This window comes from Carassius gibelio, chromosome B17 (genome assembly GCF_023724105.1).
Source record: "Carassius gibelio isolate Cgi1373 ecotype wild population from Czech Republic chromosome B17, carGib1.2-hapl.c, whole genome shotgun sequence".
NCBI classification, from domain to species: domain Eukaryota; kingdom Metazoa; phylum Chordata; class Actinopteri; order Cypriniformes; family Cyprinidae; genus Carassius; species Carassius gibelio.
The window spans coordinates 33,436-49,068 of record NC_068412.1 but is presented as its reverse complement, the minus strand read 5'-3'; the positions used below and the strand labels follow the sequence as shown (position 1 = coordinate 49,068).

The 15,633-nt window shown below is 36.9% G+C and overlaps 1 long non-coding RNA gene across 1 annotated transcript; it reads left to right on the top strand.

The window, feature by feature from the left end:
* The first annotated feature begins 459 nt into the window (after positions 1-459).
* LOC127975784 (uncharacterized) lies at positions 460-15,294 on the top strand. The gene is made up of 3 exons (XR_008157623.1): positions 460-660; positions 9,665-10,314; positions 14,234-15,294. It is a non-coding gene; the product is annotated as an uncharacterized LOC127975784 (long non-coding RNA).
* Positions 15,295-15,633: the final 339 nt, after the last annotated feature.

Genomic DNA, 15,633 nt, shown 5'->3' with positions numbered 1-15,633 from the left:
GTTCTCGGCATGACCCAAGGAATCTATCAACATCAGCTTTGTTACAATAGGCTAATGTATGCAAAAGTTATTAGCATTTTTCGAAAAAATCGTTATAACTATTGACCACAAGGTGGCGCTGCCCCCAATTTTTTTGTGTACATTCAGGGCATGGAGCCGGACATTTTTGTAATTATTTGCGAAACGATACGGAACTTCATTCTTAAGATACAGCAATTTACAACTAAATCCAAAATGGCCGACGCCCAAAATGGCCAAATTGGGAAAATTCGGTATCATTCGACTCGGAATGATGCACTGTATCTAAAGACACCACTTTTGTGATTTTTGGCAAAACCGTTCAGAAGTTATGAGCAAAAACATGCATTTTTCATATCTCCTGACCACTAGGGGGCACAGCGCCGAAACACTGCAGGTAGTCCCAGGGAATGGTTGTTATAAGACGCACCAAGATTGGTCTCAATAGGCCCAACCGTTGCGGAGATATAGCCTCACGTTCACGTTTGCGTGCTTTTCGAAGAATTCGTTCATGAGCTATTCGGAAACGGTTTGAGAAATCAACTTGAATTCCATAACTTTTTGCCAGCATGGTCTGAAGATTATCTGATTCAATTTTCGTGACAATCGGTGCAACGGCCTAGGACGAGTTAGAAAAAGTAGGTTTTACGAACAATTGACGATAGCGAAAAAACTAAGCCTTGCGATTTTAGAATTTCGGTGTCCATTCGACTCGGCATGAGCCAAGGAATCACAGGAAAAAAGAATTTTCATTTTGTGGCTTACGGTTCAAGAGTTATTAGCATCAAGTTTTTGAAAGTTTAGACAATTGGTGGCGCTAGAGAGTTTGAGTTAGAGACTTCAAATTTGCTACGGTTAATGTTCAGACAGTCCTCTATTAGTGTGCCAAATTATACAACTTTCCCGCAATCGGTTCTATGGGCTACCATAGACTTGGGGTGGAAGAAGAAGAATAATAATAAATATAGCTGCAAGCAGCAATAACGGGGCCAAGCACTACAGAAGCAAGCTTCAGACGAACGGCAGGAATGAGTAATTAAGACAGTTTTAAGATTATTTTAGGCAAAATGGCTTGAAAACAATAAACACAACAACTAGTAATAGGATTTATTGGCTTATCACGTGTAACCAATAGGTGGCGCTGTTACCAAATTAGTTTGAAATGGTCAGTGTGAGGTGACGATGACACATACAAAGTTTTTTGCAAATATGTCAAAGCTTTGCAGAGATACAGCCTCAAATGCATTTTGGAACCCTTCCAGCTGATTCGTTGATGCGCTAAATGAGAACCGTTTCGTATATTGACACGAAATCCATAACATTTTGCCAGAATGGTCTGAAGATGATCCATGTCAAATTTGGTGAAAATCGGACTAACGGTCTAGGAGGAGTTCGAAAAAGTAGGTTTTCAACATTAATCAAAATGGCGGACAGGAAGTTCAGCCAAATAAGGAAAACTTGGTATCTATGTTCTCGGCCTGACCCAAGGAATCTATTAAGATCAGCGTCATGTCAATAGCCAGATCTTTTCAAAAGTTATTAGCCTTTATGTAAATTGAGTTATAACTTGACCACTAGGTGGCACTGTTTCAAAATATTTTGAGTACCTTCAGGGGATGTTGTTGTTGGCACATTCTGAGTTTCGTAATATTACACAAATGCATTTGTTTAGTATAGCATTTTATTTCACAAAACTGTATTGAAGTCAATGGGAATTTCATGTTTTGTTCTATTATAGCGCCACCAAGAGGCTCAGTCCAACCATTTGTTTTATGTGTCCTCAGAGTGAGCCCATACATATGTGTGTCAATTTTGGTGAAAATATCTCAATTCACTTCAGAGTTATAGACATTTATATGAAAAAGCATGTAAAAAATGACTGACTCTTGACTTTGATTGAATATTACTACCCCTTACTATCAATATTTTGGCATTTGGGCATTGGCGTATAGCTATCGACCTATGTTTCCGAACTTCTGATAGTGGTTTCGTCTCGATCAGACAAGCGGTTTCGAAGATATAGCCAAATGTTTTTTAAGCGCTAAATCACAACGCTACACAAACCGTAAGGCAAAACCTAGCATGTTTGGTATCGTAGGACTCAATAAGGTTTCAGGAGTCCAATTTAATGAGTCTGGTGAAAATAAGTCGACCACACCCAAAGTTATAAGCATTTAAAAAAAGAAGATCACCACTAGGTGGCGCTGTTTCGAAACTTCTCACGCTCCTTCAGGACATTGTGCTGATGACCCATACCAAGTTTCGTAACAATCCGTTGATGCGTTCTTAAAATACAGCATTTTAGCACAAAATTCAAAATGGCCGACAGTCAAAATGGCCAAAATGGTAAAATTGGATATCAGTCGACTTGGCATGTAGCCCTGAATCTAACAAGACAAATGTTATGATTTTTGGACAAACTGTTCAAAAGTTATAAGCAAAAATAGCAATTTTTCATATCTCTGGACCAGTAGGTGGCGCTGCGCCGAAACACAGCATGTAGCCTCAGGTCATGCTTGTTATGACATGTACCAAGTTTGGTCAGAATAGAATAAATCGTTGCATAGATACAGCCTTACGACTGTTTTTGCAAGCATTACGTAAAATTTGTTTGAGCGTTTATCGAAAACGGTTTGACGAATCAATTTGATTTGCATAACTTTTGGTCAGCACTGACTGAAGATGATCTGGTTCAATTTTCGTGTGAATCGGACAAACCGTCTAGGACGAGTTCGAAAAAGTAGGTTTTTAAAAAAATTCAAAATGGCGGCCACATTTCTATGACGGAAAATGATTTGCTAGGGTGCAATCGAATCGGCATGAGCTCAGAAATCAGATGAAAAAAGAATTTTGATGATTGGCCTTACGATCAAAAAGTTATTAACAAAATTAAAGTGAAATTTTGGACAGTTGGTGGCGCTAGAGGGAATGTCTTAGACACACCAAAATTAGTGTACTTAATGTTGGCACTGTCCTCTATAAGAATGTCAAACCATTACAACTTTCCCGCATTCGGTTCTATGGGCTGCCATAGACCCCCAGTCGGAAGAATAATAATAATAATAATAATAATAAGAACGCCAACAAAAACAAGAGGGTCCTACGCACCTTCGGTGCTTGGCCCCTAATAACGCCAACAAACACAATAGGTGCCTTCGCACCTTCGGTGCTTGGCCCCTAATAATATAGCTGCAAGCAGCAATCACGGGGCCAAGCATTCCAGCGGCAACATCAGGAGCTAAGCATATGTAGCATCAGACCAAATGCAACAATGAATAATGAAATTAATAATTGCATGATTGTAATTGAAATGGCTGAAAATCGTTAATAAAAGTTCCACAGCGAGGAGCTAAGCATGGCATGGAGCATCAGACCAAATGCAACGAGTAAGAAAAGCAATTATTGGAAGAGTGTAATTGAAACAGCCAGTAAAACTCCAGTAAAATGATGCATTATCATTTTTGGAAAATAGTTGGCGCTGTAATCAAATTGCTTTGTTGTGTTCTGTGGGAGGTGACAATGTTGTGGGCAATTTCTTTCAAAATACTTACAGACCTTTAGGGCAATGAGTCGAACATGCCCACCGAGTTTCGTTCCGATCGACTTCTATTAACCTTGTCAAATAGGTGCTTAAATTTGTTTGGCCAATGGCGGCCATGTGAAATTCCTCATAGAGCACTTATGCCACATTGGGCAATACCAATTTTCAAGTTGATTGGATCAGCGGTTGCTTAGTTATAGCCATTTTAGTTTTTTTTCATCCTGTAGCGCCACCAAGTGGCAGATATGGAAAAAATAATAATTTGACTAAAGTTTTTGTTCATGCATATGAGTTCTGAGTTTGGTGAAGATATCTCATTTTGTTCCCGAGTTATAGCCTTTTTCATAAAATTGGTCCACGAATTTGAATGTTTTGGGTCACCTGGTTTTTTGTTCAGTCTTGATCAAACCACTGCAGTAATATTCTCAGGACTCTCTAGATCAATAACTTTGAAAAAATATGTTGTATTTTGTCCTTTGGTTAGATAACATTTAAACAGGCCTAAAAAACAAAAGATTTCTGTTGTGAATGGCATTAAACTGCAAAAAAAAAGGGGTAATATAATCACACATGCATTAGATCTGTATTTTTTCTAAACAATCATGCAAAATTTAACAGAGATTAGGTAAAAAAGAACACTGTAATATTTATAAAGCTTCAAAACCCAGTGTTGAATAAAAAATTGCAATTATAACCACTAGATGTCACCGGAAGACCACTAATGAGCTCAGTAAAGACTAAAACATTACAGTTTATGGGCTTGTTGAGGGATTCATCTAGAAAAAATGTATATTACTATTATTTAATATTACTGTTCAAGCATTTCAGATCACATTGAGTCAAAGTTTACCAATTTATTCATACAGATATATCTAATGTTTATAATTATGCCAGATTATGATTGCAATGAAACCTGAAAAATGACATAGAAGCCCATAAAAACAGAAGACTTGCAATAGGTTTTATCACCCATCATTTATTTTAATTATCTATATATATAACAAAATGTGTGCATCTGTGTGTGGGTTTAAGCATGCTTATTGAGTATTAATATACTAGTTTAAACATTTCATGTTTGTGTGTGTCTGTAATTCTGTTCTATTCTTTTACTGTCAGCCATATCTAGGTTATTTAAAATCAGTGCAGTACTATTATCTAGACTGTGAAATTATACATAAATTGCGTATGCTTCTTTGGAATGAAATTAAGACAACATATAACAGTTATAAAGGTTAAAGAGACAGTGTTGTATGATAAATTGCATTTACGACCACTAGATGTCACTGGAAGACCACTAATGGGCTTTGCAGAGATATAGCCTCAGACTCATTTTGTGAAGATGCCTGACATCTGAAGCAGCGCTGTACAAAAACGGTTTCGTCTATTGACACGAAATCCATAACTTTTTGTCAGCACGGTCTGAAGATGATCTGATTCAATTTTGGTGAAAATCAGACAAACGGTTGAGGATGAGTTTAAAAAAAAAGGTTTTCAACATGAATCAAAATGGCGGACAGGAAGTTTTGCTTAATATGACATAATTGATATGTATGTTGTCGGCATGTCCCAAGGAACATTTTGAGACATGTTTCATGATAATAGGCTAATGCAATCAAAAGTTATTAGCATTATTGGAAATGTAATAATTAGCGGTTATTGATTGGTTTATTACTCTTGACCAATAGGTGGCGCTGTGACCAAAATTATGTGGCGTGGTCAATGTGATGTGACAATGTCACATATCAAGTTTTGTGTAAATATCTCCAACCTTTGCAGAGATACAGCCTCAGATGCAGTTTGGCATCTTTCCAGCAAATTCGTTGGTACGCTAATTGAAAACGGTTACGTGTATCGACACAAATTCCATAACTTTTTGCCAGCATGGTCTGAAGATGATCCAAATCAAATTTGGTGAAAATCTGAGCAACGGTCTAGGAGGAGTTCGAAAAAGTAGGTTTTCAACATGAATCAAAATGGCGGACAGGAAATTTTGCCAAAATTGACAAATGGGGTATCGGTGTTCTCGGCATGACCCAAGGAATCTATCAACATCAGCTTTGTTACAATAGGCTAATGTATGCAAAAGTTATTAGCATTTTTCGAAAAAATCGTTATAACTATTGACCACAAGGTGGCGCTGCCCCCAATTTTTTTGTGTACATTCAGGGCATGGAGCCGGACATTTTTGTAATTATTTGCGAAACGATACGGAACTTCATTCTTAAGATACAGCAATTTACAACTAAATCCAAAATGGCCGACGCCCAAAATGGCCGAATTGGGAAAATTCGGTATCATTCGACTCGGAATGATGCACTGAATCTAAAGACACCACTTTTGTGATTTTTGGCAAAACCGTTCAGAAGTTATGAGCAAAAACATGCATTTTTCATATCTCCTGACCACTAGGGGGCACAGCGCCGAAACACTGCAGGTAGTCCCAGGGAATGGTTGTTATAAGACCCACCAAGATTGGTCTCAATAGGCCAAACCGTTGCGGAGATATAGCCTCACGTTCACGTTTGCGTGCTTTTCGAAGAATTCGTTCATGAGCTATTCGGAAACGGTTTGAGAAATCAACTTGAATTCCATAACTTTTTACCAGCATGGTCTGAAGATTATCTGATTCCATTTTCGTGACAATCGGTGCAACGGCCTAGGACGAGTTTGAAAAAGTAGGTTTTACGAACAATTGACGATAGCGAAAAAACTAAGCCTTGCGATTTTTGAATTTCGGTGTCCATTCGACTCGGCATGAGCCAAGGAATCACAGGAAAAAAGAATTTTCATTTTGTGGCTTACGGTTCAAGAGTTATTAGCATCAAGTTTTTGAAAGTTTAGACAATTGGTGGCGCTAGAGAGTTTGAGTTAGAGACTTCAAATTTGCTACGGTTAATGTTCAGACAGTCCTCTATTAGTGTGCCAAATTATACAACTTTCCCGCAATCGGTTCTATGGGCTACCATAGACTTGGGGTGGAAGAAGAAGAATAATAATAATAACGCCAACAAACACAATAGGTGCCTTCGCACCTTCGGTGCTTGGCCCCTAAATATAGCTGCAAGCAGCAATCACGGGGCCAAGCACTCCAGCGGCAACATCAGGAGCTAAGCATATGTAGCATCAGACCAAATGCAGCAATGAATAATGAAATTAATAATTGCATGATTGTAATTGAAATGGCTGAAAATCGTTAATAAAAGTTCCACAGCGAGGAGCTAAGCATGGCATGGAGCATCAGACCAAATGCAACGAGTAAGAAAAGCAATTATTGGAAGAGTGTAATTGAAACAGCCAGTAAAACTCCAGTAAAATGATGCATTATCATTTTTGGAAAATAGTTGGCGCTGTAATCAAATCGCTTTGTTGTGTTCTGTGGGAGGTGACAATGTTGTGGGCAATTTCTTTCAAAATACTTACAGACCTTTAGGGCAATGAGTCGAACATGCCCACCGAGTTTCGTTCCGATCGACTTCCATTAACCTTGTCAAATAGATGCTTAAAGTTGTTTGGCCAATGGCGGCCATGTTTTTTAAGATAAGTGAAATTCCTCATAGAGCACTTATGCCACATTGGGCCATACCAATTTTCAAGTTGATTGGATCAGCGGTTGCTTAGTTATAGCCATTTTAGTTTTTTTTTCATCCTGTAGCGCCACCAAGTGGCAGATATGGAAAAAATAATAATTTGACTAAAGTTTTTGTTCATGCATATGAGTTCTGAGTTTGGTGAAGATATCTCATTTTGTTCCCGAGTTATAGCCTTTTCCATAAAATTGGTCCGCGAATTTGAATGTTTTTGGTCACCTGGTTTTTTGTTCAGTCTTGATCAAACCACTGCAGTAATATTCTCAGGACTCTCTAGATCAATAACTTTGAAAAAATATGTTGTATTTTGTCCTTTGGTTAGATAACATTTAAACAGGCCTAAAAAACAAAAGATTTCTGTTGTGAATGGCATTAAACTGCAAAAAAAAAGGGGGTAATATAATCACACATGCATTAGATCTGTATTTTTTCTAAACAATCATGCAAAATTTAACAGAGATTAGGTAAAAAAGAACACTGTAATATTTATACAGCTTCAAAACCCAGTGTTGAATAAAAAATTGCAATTATAACCACTAGATGTCACCGGAAGACCACTAATGAGCTCACTAAAGACTAAAACATTACAGTTTATGGGCTTGTTGAGGGATTCATCTAGAAAAAATGTATATTACTATTATTTAATATTACTGTTCAAGCATTTCAGATCACATTGAGTCAAAGTTTACCAATTTATTCATACAGATATATCTAATGTTTATAATTATGCCAGATTATGATTGCAATGAAACCTGAAAAATGACATAGAAGCCCATAAAAACAGAAGACTTGCAATAGGTTTTATCACCCATCATTTATTTTAATTATCTATATATATAACAAAATGTGTGCATCTGTGTGTGGGTTTAAGCATGCTTATTGAGTATTAATATACTAGTTTAAACATTTCATGTTTTTGTGTGTCTGTAATTCTGTTCTATTCTTTTACTGTCAGCCATATCTAGGTTATTTAAAATCAGTGCAGTACTATTATCTAGACTGTGAAATTATACATAAATTGTGTATGCTTCTTTGGAATGAAATTAAGACAACATATAACAGTTATAAAGGTTAAAGAGACAGTGTTGTATGATAAATTGCATTTACGACCACTAGATGTCACTGGAAGACCACTAATGGGCTTTGCAGAGATATAGCCTCAGACTCATTTTGTGAAGATGCCTGACATCTGAAGCAGCGCTGTACAAAAACGGTTTCGTCTATTGACACGAAATCCATAACTTTTTGTCAGCACGGTCTGAAGATGATCTGATTCAATTTTGGTGAAAATCAGACAAACGGTTGAGGATGAGTTTAAAAAAAAAGGTTTTCAACATGAATCAAAATGGCGGACAGGAAGTTTTGCTTAATATGACATAATTGGTATGTATGTTGTCGGCATGTCCCAAGGAACATTTTGAGACATGTTTCATGATAATAGGCTAATGCAATCAAAAGTTATTAGCATTATTGGAAATGTAAAAATTAGCGGTTATTGATTGGTTTATTACTCTTGACCAATAGGTGGCGCTGTGACCAAAATGATGTGGCGTGGTCAATGTGATGTGACAATGTCACATATTAAGTTTTGTGTAAATATCTCCAACCTTTGCAGAGATACAGCCTCAGATGCAGTTTGGCATCTTTCCAGCAAATTCGTTGGTACGCTAATTGAAAACGGTTACGTGTATCGACACAAATTCCATAACTTTTTGCCAGCATGGTCTGAAGATGATCCAAGTCAAATTTGGTGAAAATCTGAGCAACGGTCTAGGAGGAGTTCGAAAAAGTAGGTTTTCAACATGAATCAAAATGGCGGACAGGAAATTTTGCCAAAATTGACAAATGGGGTATCGGTGTTCTCGGCATGACCCAAGGAATCTATCAACATCAGCTTTGTTACAATAGGCTAATGTATGCAAAAGTTATTAGCATTTTTCGAAAAAATCGTTATAACTATTGACCACAAGGTGGCGCTGCCCCCAATTTTTTTGTGTACATTCAGGGCATGGAGCCGGACATTTTTGTAATTATTTGCGAAACGATACGGAACTTCATTCTTAAGATACAGCAATTTACAACTAAATTCAAAATGGCCGACGCCCAAAATGGCCGAGTTGGGAAAATTCGGTATCATTCGACTCGGAATGATGCACTGAATCTAAAGACACCACTTTTGTGATTTTTGGCAAAACCGTTCAGAAGTTATGAGCAAAAACATGCATTTTTCATATCTCCTGACCACTAGGGGGCACAGCGCCGAAACACTGCAGGTAGTCCCAGGGAATGGTTGTTATAAGACCCACCAAGATTGGTCTCAATAGGCCAAACCGTTGCGGAGATATAGCCTCACGTTCACGTTTGCGTGCTTTTTGAAGAATTCGTTCATGAGATATTCGGAAACGGTTTGAGAAATCAACTTGAATTCCATAACTTTTTGCCAGCATGGTCTGAAGATTATCTGATTCAATTTTCGTGACAATCGGTGCAACGGCCTAGGACGAGTTCGAAAAAGTAGGTTTTACGAACAATTGACGATAGCGAAAAAACTAAGCCTTGCGATTTTTGAATTTCGGTGTCCATTCGACTCGGCATGAGCCAAGGAATCACAGGAAAAAAGAATTTTCATTTTGTGGCTTACGGTTCAAGAGTTATTAGCATCAAGTTTTTGAAAGTTTAGACAATTGGTGGCGCTAGAGAGTTTGAGTTAGAGACTTCAAATTTGCTACGGTTAATGTTCAGACAGTCCTCTATTAGTGTGCCAAATTATACAACTTTCCCGCAATCGGTTCTATGGGCTACCATAGACTTGGGGTGGAAGAAGAATAATAATAATAAATATAGCTGCAAGCAGCAATCACGGGGCCAAGCATTCCAGCGGCAACATCAGGAGCTAAGCATATGTAGCATCAGACCAAATGCAACAATGAATAATGAAATTAATAATTGCATGATTGTAATTGAAATGGCTGAAAATCGTTAATAAAAGTTCCACAGCGAGGAGCTAAGCATGGCATGGAGCATCAGACCAAATGCAACGAGTAAGAAAAGCAATTATTGGAAGAGTGTAATTGAAACAGCCAGTAAAACTCCAGTAAAATGATGCATTATCCTTTTTGGAAAATAGTTGGCGCTGTAATCAAATTGCTTTGTTGTGTTCTGTGGGAGGTGACAATGTTATGGGCAATTTCTTTCAAAATACTTACAGACCTTTAGGGCAATGAGTTGAACATGCCCACCGAGTTTCGTTCCGATCGACTTCTATTAACCTTGTCAAATAGGTGCTTAAAGTTGTTTGGCCAATGGCGGCCATGTTTTTTAAGATAAGTGAAATTCCTCATAGAGCACTTATGCCACATTGGGCCATATCAATTTCCAAGTTGATTGGATCAGCGGTTGCTTAGTTATAGCCATTTTAGTTTTTTTTTCATCCTGTAGCGCCACCAAGTGGCAGATATGGAAAAAAATTATTTGACTAAAGTTTTTGTTCATGCATATGAGTTCTGAGTTTGGTGAAGATATCTCATTTTGTTCCCGAGTTATAGCCTTTTTCATAAAATTGGTCCACGAATTTGAATGTTTTGGGTCACCTGGTTTTTTGTTCAGTCTTGATCAAACCACTGCAGTAATATTCTCAGGACTCTCTAGATCAATAACTTAGAAAAAATATGTTGTATTTTGTCCTTTGGTTAGATAACATTTAAACAGGCCTAAAAAACAAAAGATTTCTGTTGTGAATGGCATTAAACTGCAAAAAAAAGGGGTAATATAATCACACATGCATTAGATTTGTATTTTTTCTAAACAATCATGCAAAATTTAACAGAGATTAGGTAAAAAAGAACACTGTAATATTTATAAAGCTTCAAAACCCAGTGTTGAATAAAAAAATTGCAATTATAACCACTAGATGTCACCGGAAGACCACTAATGAGCTCACTAAAGACTAAAACATTACAGTTTATGGGCTTGTTGAGGGATTCATCTAGAAAAAATGTATATTACTATTATTTAATATTACTGTTCAAGCATTCAGATCACATTGAGTCAAAGTTTACCAATTTATTCATACAGATATATCTAATGTTTATAATTATGCCAGATTATGATTGCAATGAAACCTGAAAAATGACATAGAAGCCCATAAAAACAGAAGACTTGCAATAGGTTTTATCACCCATCATTTATTTTAATTATCTATATATATAACAAAATGTGTGCATCTGTGTCTGGGTTTAAGCATGCTTATTGAGTATTAATATACTAGTTTAAACATTTCATGTTTGTGTGTGTCTGTAATTCTGTTCTATTCTTTTACTGTCAGCCATATCTAGGTTATTTAAAATCAGTGCAGTACTATTATCTAGACTGTGAAATTATACATAAATTGCGTATGCTTCTTTGGAATGAAATTAAGACAACATATAACAGTTATAAAGGTTAAAGAGACAGTGTTGTATGATAAATTGCATTTACGACCACTAGATGTCACTGGAAGACCACTAATGGGCTCACTAAAGACTAAAACATTACAGTTCATTGTCTCGATGATTGATTCATCTAGAAAAATATATATTACTATTATTTAATATTACTGTTCAAGCATTTGAGATCACATTGAGTGAAAGTTCAACAATTTATTCATACATGTATATCAAATGTTTACTATTATGTCAGAATATGAATGCAATGAAACCTGACATAGAAATGTAAGAAAAGAAGTCTTTCTGTGAGTTGTGTGTCACCTATAATTTATTTCAAATATCTACATAAAACAAAATGTGTGGGCATGTACTTCTCTCTGTGCGTGTGTGTGTGTGTAATCATGCTTATTGATTATTCATATAATAGTTGAACCATTTCATTTCTGTGTGTGAGTGTCTGTGAGCCTATTCTCCATGTTAGACAATGGCACACACAAGTTTGGCTTAATTACAACAAAGCTTTGCAGAGATATAGCCTCAGACTCATTTTGTGAAGATGCCTGACATCTGAAGCAGCGCTGTACAAAAACGGTTTCGTCTATTGACACGAAATCCATAACTTTTTGTCAGCACGGTCTGAAGATGATCTGATTCAATTTTGGTGAAAATCAGACAAACGGTTGAGGATGAGTTAAAAAAAAAAGGTTTTCAACATGAATCAAAATGGCGGACAGGAAGTTTTGCTCAATATGACATAATTGGTATGTATGTTGTCGGCATGTCCCAAGGAACATTTTGAGACATGTTTCATGATAATAGGCTAATGCAATCAAAAGTTATTAGCATTATTGGAAATGTAATAATTAGCGGTTATTGATTGGTTTATTACTCTTGACCAATAGGTGGCGCTGTGACCAAAATGATGTGGCGTGGTCAATGTGATGTGACAATGTCACATATTAAGTTTTGTGTAAATATCTCCAACCTTTGCAGAGATACAGCCTCAGATGCAGTTTGGCATCTTTCCAGCAAATTCGTTGGTACGCTAATTGAAAACGGTTACGTGTATCGACACAAATTCCATAACTTTTTGCCAGCATGGTCTGAAGATGATCCAAATCAAATTTGGTGAAAATCTGAGCAACGGTCTAGGAGGAGTTCGAAAAAGTAGGTTTTCAACATTAATCAAAATGGCGGACAGGAAATTTTGCCAAAATTGACAAATGGGGTATCGGTGTTCTCGGCATGACCCAAGGAATCTATCAGCATCAGCTTTGTTACAATAGGCTAATGTATGCAAAAGTTATTAGCATTTTTCGAAAAATCGTTATAACTATTGACCACAAGGTGGCACTGCCCCCAATTTTTTTGTGTACATTCAGGGCATGGAGCCGGACATTTTTGTAATTATTTGCGAAACGATACGGAACTTCATTCTTAAGATACAGCAATTTACAACTAAATCCAAAATGGCCGACGCCCAAAATGGCCGAATTGGGAAAATTCGGTATCATTCGACTCGGAATGATGCACTGAATCTAAATACTTCACTTTTGTGATTTTTGGCAAAACCGTTCAGAAGTTATGAGCAAAAACATGCATTTTTCATATCTCCTGACCACTAGGGGGCACAGCGCCGAAACACTGCAGGTAGTCCCAGGGAATGGTTTTTATAAGACCCACCAAGATTGGTCTCAATAGGCCAAACCGTTGCGGAGATATAGCCTCACGTTCACGTTTGCGTGCTTTTCGAAGAATTCGTTCATGAGCTATTCGGAAACGGTTTGAGAAATCAACTTGAATTCCATAACTTTTTGCCAGCATGGTCTGAAGATTATCTGATTCAATTTTCGTGACAATCGGTGCAACGGCCTAGGACGAGTTCGAAAAAGTAGGTTTTACGAACAATTGACGATAGCGAAAAAACTAAGCCTTGCGATTTTTGAATTTCGGTGTCCATTCGACTCGGCATGAGCCAAGGAATCACAGGAAAAAAGAATTTTCATTTTGTGGCTTACGGTTCAAGAGTTATTAGCATCAAGTTTTTGAAAGTTTAGACAATTGGTGGCGCTAGAGAGTTTGAGTTAGAGACTTCAAATTTGCTACGGTTAATGTTCAGACAGTCCTCTATTAGTGTGCCAAATTATACAACTTTCCCGCAATCGGTTCTATGGGCTACCATAGACTTGGGGTGGAAGAAGAAGAGGAAGAATAATAATAATAACGCCAACAAACACAATAGGTGCCTTCGCACCTTCGGTGCTTGGCCCCTAATAATAATAACGCCAACGAACACAATAGGTGCCTTCGCACCTTCGGTGCTTGGCCCCTAAATATAGCTGCAAGCAGCAATCACGGGGCCAAGCATTCCAGCGGCAACATCAGGAGCTAAGCATATGTAGCATCAGACCAAATGCAACAATGAATAATGAAATTAATAATTGCATGATTGTAATTGAAATGGCTGAAAATCGTTAATAAAAGTTCCACAGCGAGGAGCTAAGCATGGCATGGAGCATCAGACCAAATGCAACGAGTAAGAAAAGCAATTATTGGAAGAGTGTAATTGAAACAGCCAGTAAAACTCCAGTAAAATGATGCATTATCATTTTTGGAAAATAGGTGGCGCTGTAATCAAATCGCTTTGTTGTGTTCTGTGGGAGGTGACAATGTTGTGGGCAATTTCTTTCAAAATACTTACAGACCTTTAGGGCAATGAGTCGAACATGCCCACCGAGTTTCGTTCCGATCGACTTCCATTAACCTTGTCAAATAGGTGCTTAAAGTTGTTTGGCCAATGGCGGCCATGTTTTGTAAGATAAGTGAAATTCCTCATAGAGCACTTGTGCCACATTGGGCCATATCAATTTTCAAGTTGATTGGATCAACGGTTGCTTAGTTATAGCCATTTGATTTTTTTTCATCCTGTAGCGCCACCAAGTGGCAGATATGGAAAAAAAATAATAATTTGACTAAAGTTTTTGTTCATGCATATGAGTTCTGAGTTTGGTGAAGATATCTCATTTTGTTCCCGAGTTATAGCCTTTTTCGTAAAATTGGTCCACGAATTTGAATGTTTTGGGTCACCTGGTTTTTTGTTCAGTCTTGATCAAACCACTGCAATAATATTCTCTGGACTCTCTAGATCAATAATTTTCAAAAATATGTTGCATTTTGTCCTTTGGTTAGCTATAAGAGGTCATTTAGGAAAGGGCCGTGGCCACATGTAACCTAAAGCCTATAAAACTGAAACAAAAACTCAAAACTTTATGAAACTTGGTTATAACATGTGAAAGATGACCCACCAAGCATGCAAATTTTCATTAAGATCAGAAAATAGCTGGTGCTATAACAGTTAAAATGGCCTAAAAAACAAAAGATTTCTGTTGTGAATGGCATTAAACTGCAAAAAAAAAAGGGGTAATATAATCACACATGCATTAGATCTGTATTTTTTCTAAACAATCATGCAAAATTTAACAGAGATTAGGTAAAAAAGAACACTGTAATATTTATAAAGCTTCAAAACCCAGTGTTGAATAAAAAATTGCAATTATAACCACTAGATGTCACCGGAAGACCACTAATGAGCTCACTAAAGACTAAAACATTACAGTTTATGGGCTTGTTGAGGGATTCATCTAGAAAAAATGTATATTACTATTATTTAATATTACTGTTCAAGCATTTCAGATCACATTGAGTCAAAGTTTACCAATTTATTCATACAGATATATGTAATGTTTATAATTATGCCAGATTATGATTGCAATGAAACCTGAAAAATGACATAGAAGCCCATAAAAACAGAAGACTTGCAATAGGTTTTATCACCCATCATTTATTTTAATTATCTATATATATAACAAAATGTGTGCATCTGTGTGTGGGTTTAAGCATGCTTATTGAGTATTAATATACTAGTTTAAACATTTCATGTTTGTGTGTGTCTGTAATTCTGTTCTATTCTTTTACTGTCAGCCATATCTAGGTTATTTAAAATCAGTGCAGTACTATTATCTAGACTGTGAAATTATACATAAATTGCGTATGCTTCTTTGGA